We start from the raw sequence: 5,869 nt of genomic DNA, 5'->3' as shown, positions 1-5,869 counted from the left end.
AAAAAATTCATAAAAAATAAAATATTATCAGTCTCAGGGGCATTCAGATCATTTTAACACTAGTAACAAACAACGGTCCAGGTAAGCGGAAATCCATTTCTTGCGCGGTACCGCCGTAGGAAGAAGGTGACTGTTAAAAGGGTGGTGCTATGTTCTTTTAAAAAAAGGTGGTGCTCAGCTCGACCAAAGCTTTCACCTGCATCCGTGGGGCGTAGGAGTCTGAGAATGGGCCGGACCGGGCCAGGTAGAATTGCAGGACTCCCTGTATCACCAGGCTGGGCTGCAATTTGCAGCTCCACTCGCTCGGCCCACCGCCGGAAGCCGCAACGGCCCATGATGACTTCCGCGCGCCAGAATATTCCGTAGCATTCCAGCAAAAATCCCTATATCCTTGCCTCCTTGGAGATCTTGGAGCCTTTGCTTGCAGTTGCCGCCTGCACCCTCATTTCTGCTCTCAACCAGGTACCATCTAAGTGCACGGCAAATCGGTGATGGACAGCATACAGATTTTGATATTCACCTCCAAGCTGCTGCAAATCCGCATGGTTTGAATACCATTTTTCCCCTCGGACTTGGAGGAGCAGCCCACTGTTAGTCTGTTACCGTCTCACTCAGCTCATGAAGATGCTAGTGAGAATCGCAGATGTGATAGAGGGCACTTGTATTCTTAGTCGCAGGTTAAGGGTGTGTTTGGTTGGTTGTATTATTTGATTTATGTATGAAATGATTTAAAATAATAATGATACTTTTGTTTGGTTAGGTGAATTGTACCAACTTATCCGCCATCTCATTTAATACATTATTCTACTAATTAGAGTGAATCATATGGTACAAGTAAATTGGTTGAACCATCCCATTCAAGTATGCATGCATCATGTGGTCTATACAATCAAACACACCTAAAAGTCTAGAATTTGGAGAATGTTGGGATGAAATCCGTCCAGATTTGCCATAATGCGCAGTCCCGGTCACTGCCAGTGTGGAAAAGCCCAAGCTGCTGGCCTGCTGCTGTCCAGCTGCAAGGAGTCCGCGCTCCGCGGCCTTCTGGCATCCGGGACCGTTGCCCCGAGCGCGGCCGGCCGCCAACACCCGCGTCATCGAGTGGGAAGAGGAAGGCCGCTCCGGCGTTCCTGCCCGCTGCCTGCTGGCGATGGGGGCCGACGCGGCGGGGAGGCGGACGCTGCTGATGGTGAACCTGGCGTCCATCATGCTGTGCCGCTCCGCCGTGCAGGCCGCCTGCTACCCGCTCGCCGCCTACGCCGCCGCGCGCTACGACCGCGCCCGCGTCGTCGCCGCAGGGGCCTTCCTCTGGGCCGCCGCCACCTTCCTCGTCGCCGTCTCCGACAGCTTCGCACAGGTCGGTCGGTCCCCGTCCCCCCCCCCCCCCCCCCCGCTCTCTCTCTCTCTCTCTCTCTCTCTCTCTCTCTCTCTCTCTCTCTCTCTCTCTCTCTCGCCTGCGCGCAAAATTAGCTTGGTTTAATCTTGTATTTGCTGTGATCCTGGCGCATATTTAGTGCTTAATTCGGGTGCTTTCAAGTTTCGCGGCATGGCCCAAGATTTGGATTCCGCGTCTTGTGAAATTTGTTGATTCGATTAGTTCACATCGAATTCTAGTACTGCCTGCCAGCAGATGCATCTTTAGGACTCGAGACTCAACTCAAGAATACATCAGTGCGCCGAGTAAATCTAACCTCTTCCAGTGGACGACTAATATGAGATTCACAAGATATGCGGCCAGGGTTTTCCTGACTTGATGAATATAGTCATGAATAGAAATCGTGTTCCATCTTATTAATTATGAAGCGTGCTAAATATGAACAAAGGCAACGTTCTGATTTAGAACTGTGAGTCAACGTATACAACATTTGGTAGCTACTTTTAGGGCTGATTTGAGTCTATGACAATGTCTTCAGAATGAATGTTACAGGTACATTCTAATCGTGCAAAGTTACTTTTACGATGCTGGAAATCCTTTTACTAAACATGTGTAACAATTTTTAATAGGTTGCTGTAGCAAGGGGAATGAATGGTATTGGACTAGCGCTGGTCACCCCTGCTATTCAATCTCTGGTGGCAGACTACACAGATGACAAGACACGTGGCTCAGCATTTGGATGGCTTCAACTCACTGGAAACTTGGGATCTTTGATTGGAGGTTTATTCGCAATCATGTTAGCATCGACCACATTTATGGGCATTGCTAGTTGGCGTATTGCATTTCATGCTGTTGCTCTCATCAGCGTCATAGTTGGTATACTAGTTCGCCTGTATGCTGAGGATCCTCATTTTCGGAATGTTGGAAAAGGCAAGCAGCTTTTCTGCAAACCAGTGTGAACTGAAATGAAGGATTTGGTGATAGAAGCTAAAGCTGTTATCAAGATACCATCGTTTCATATCATTGTGGCTCAGGGTATCACAGGGTCGTTTCCATGGTGTGCACTATCATTTGCTCCGATGTGGCTGGAGTTGATGGGCTTTACACACACAGGAACTGGAATTCTAATGATCACATTTGCAGCTGAAAGTTCTCTGGGAGGGTTTTAGGTGGAAAGATGGGGGACTATCTTGCTAGGCGCTCTCCAAATTCTGGTAGAATTATCCTATCTCAGATAAACTCTGCCTCTGCAGTCCCTCTTGCTGCTTTGCTGCTGCTAGGCCTACCGGATGACCCATCTACAGGTTTTCTGCATGGTTTTGTTATCTTCATCGTGGGTCTTAGTATATCCTGGAATGCTCCTGCTACAAATAAGTAAGTAGCCACAGTTCATGGTCCTTGAGTCTCTTTACTGTTGCAAATTTATAGAAATACATTGGGTGAAGTAATGTTCGATTATTAGTATTTTATTAGTGCGATAGTAGTGTCAAAGTGGGAAAAATACTTTGCAATTACCTAACAGTTCAAGGTAAAATACAACTATGAAATTTAAAAGTATAACGAGGCCTCTTATGATGGATTAGCTATTTCATTTCATGGTCTCAACATCTGTCGATCTGATACATCACATGAGTAGTCTGATGAAGATAATGGTCTATGTGCAACTGATGACTAATTTGAAATTTCTTTTGCCGGCAGCCCCATATTTGCGGAGATTGTTCCTGAGAGATCAATGACAAGTATCTACGCGCTCGATCGTTCATTTGAATCTGTCTTTGCAGCGTTTGCTCCACTAGTTGTTGGATATCTAGCAGAGCATGCCTATGGTTACAGTCCGGTCACTTCTGGAGTTGGCATGAGCAGCATTGTGAGGGACAGAGCAAATGCTGCTGCACTTGCTAAGGCTCTTTACGCTGCAATCGCAGGCCCAATGCTTCTCTACTGTTTCATCTACTCCCTGTTGTACCAAACATACCCCCGTGACAGGGAGAGGGCAAGAATGGAGGATACTCTGATATCGTCTGAGCTGCAGAGGATTGAATTGGAAAGATCTCAAGGGAGCAGAGAATATTTCCTTGGAGAAGATGTGGCAGTGATCGATGCTGAGTGCGGGAAAGAACTACTAGACGCCGATGATAATGAGGAAACAACGTGCTTCATGAAATTGGACAAAGGAGGCCTGCCAAATGACTGTGAGCCAACCGAAGGTGACAACCAGCCAAATGAGCTAGTGTGAGCCAACAGAAGGTGACAACCATCTGACTTCTACAGTTGCATGCCCACGGTAAACCCAACCAACTCACCAGTCTTGCCACAAATATGACCCTCGCTTGTTTGGGGGAACCAAATTGGGTGGAGACGGTATGCAAAACGCCCTCCGTGCAGGACCTCCTCGGATGTGCGCCCCGTGGGATCGGACGGGGGACACGAAGAGGCATCGCTTAGCTCGGGGGGGCGCTGTTTTTCCTCCTCGCGGCTCCGCTTCGCGCTTGCTCGGCTCAGCCTGCGTCACTCTCCTCTTTGCCTCACAGGAGCTGATTGCGCCTAGAAAATAGATCGAACCGCCAATTCCACCTCCTTCGTCCTCCTGTGCCGCCGCCGCAGTTGTGCCGCGGGTTGCCCTCTTGTTTCGCCGCATCAAAAGCCCACCTGGACCTCACTACTACCCAGGCGGCCTCTTGGTCTTGGACGTAGACAACAAAGGCGTGCCTATAGCTCGACACCACGGTCACCGGAGCCACGAGCAGCCTGCCGCCGTGGAAGCTGGTGACGCAGGTCCTGCCTGTACCTACGTCAACAACGATGATCACAGAGCACATCTAAGCCTTGTTGTACCTAGGGCCATGCTGGATGCTGCCTGGACCTGGTCATCGTTGCCGTCCTCCTCATCGGCCTCTCCCTGATATGAATATGTTCATGTATTTATGTATATATAAGCATCTTTATTTAACTAATCATGCTACAAATTACATGGATGTTTTGTGTGAAATTTCAGAACTATGGGTGATGCAATTGAGAATGGGCACTGCCACTTTGAGAATGCGCACTGCCAATTTGAGAATCTCAGTTTGTAAAGTAGATAAGCCTTCATTCTTCTGTGCCAAAATTTCTAACAATGACATAGAGAATTGCAAAGTTGCTTGTTCCTTATTTACATGGCTGCTCTGAGTTAAAGATCTTTGAACTGTTCAGTTTGTAACCATGGTGTTTCGGCAGGTTATTGAATTATCAAGCGCTAAGGGAGCATCTTCTGCCATAAGTCCAATATGCACTGATATGCAGTGATGTCAAACAATGTTTCTCTATGTTGTCACATGTGAGCTGATGCAATAGGATGGCTTTTGAGCCTGATGCTGTTTGGAAGATCAAGTTAGCTCATGCACTCGAGGCTGCCTGCAGGAAGAACAAGTTTAACAAGAGGAGGCTGCCGAGCGTATGTTCGGCATTGCAATAAGGATTCACCTCAAAAGGAGGCTGTAGAGTGCAGTTATCAGATTGTACGGTGTAGTTATCAAATTGTCCAATGTATTAAAAAATAAGATTGTTCTGAAATAAACATGGATGTTCTAAATGTAGAGTGCATTTATCAGATTGTACGGTGTAGTTATCAAATTGTCCAATGTATTAAAAAATAAGATTGTTCTGAAATAAACATGGATGTTCTAAAAAATTGAGGTTGACTGTCATTTGGATATTTTGAAATACAAGTATGAGTGATTCCGATGCAAGACTGATATTCTAAAGAAAAAATGGAAGACTGATTCCGATGCAACATAATGCATCAAGTAAAATTCATTATTACACCATAATAAAATCTAGGGCAAATAACAAAATCCCACATGTAAAGGGGAAACTTTAACAGCTTAGCACAGTTACATCTTTTCATGATTGGATCCTCCAGCGAAATGTAATTTCCTAACTGCTGATTGCAATGTGGCGCCTTGATCAACTCCAAGTAACAAACTTGTATATCCTCCTTGTATATATGGGGCAACGTGGTAGAAGAATTTCCAATCATATTGAAGTATGGTATTGTCGTATTACCATATCCACCTTGGATCAACGGAGCAGACACGATAGAAGAATTAAGATCCCATGTCATATTAAATGTGCATATAAGTAAATAAATTATGAAAATGGTATAATTAGTCTGAATCATGTGTTACAGTTAATTGCTTTGGATTAGCACCTCCATCTCCATTTTCTGCAGCAGTATTTGGATCCTCTCTTGCAGTTGACAAAAAATGAACATAAAAAATTTATTATAGAAGCAAACATAAGGGAAGAAAAACCATCTTGAATGGGTAGGATCACTACCTTTCTTCTTAGCACTTTTCTTCTTTGACTTCACTGTCTTCTTTTCAACTACATTTTTGAACCGTGTATTCTTTGGGCCTTTTACCACCCGAGGAACTCTTAAAGTGTGTCACATTCATTCGGAATTAGAGGAACCTCATTTGATATTTCTTGCATCTTGCTAAGAGAAGTATCTGC

The 5,869-nt window shown here is 45.5% G+C and overlaps 1 pseudogene; it reads left to right on the top strand.

The window, feature by feature from the left end:
- Positions 1-1,002: 1,002 nt before the first annotated feature.
- On the top strand, positions 1,003-5,061 carry LOC117861261 (uncharacterized; annotated as a pseudogene).
- Positions 5,062-5,869: the final 808 nt, after the last annotated feature.

Source organism: Setaria viridis, chromosome 6 (assembly GCF_005286985.2).
Source record: "Setaria viridis chromosome 6, Setaria_viridis_v4.0, whole genome shotgun sequence".
NCBI classification, from domain to species: Eukaryota; Viridiplantae; Streptophyta; class Magnoliopsida; order Poales; family Poaceae; genus Setaria; species Setaria viridis.
This window is presented reverse-complemented; position numbering and strand designations above follow the sequence as displayed.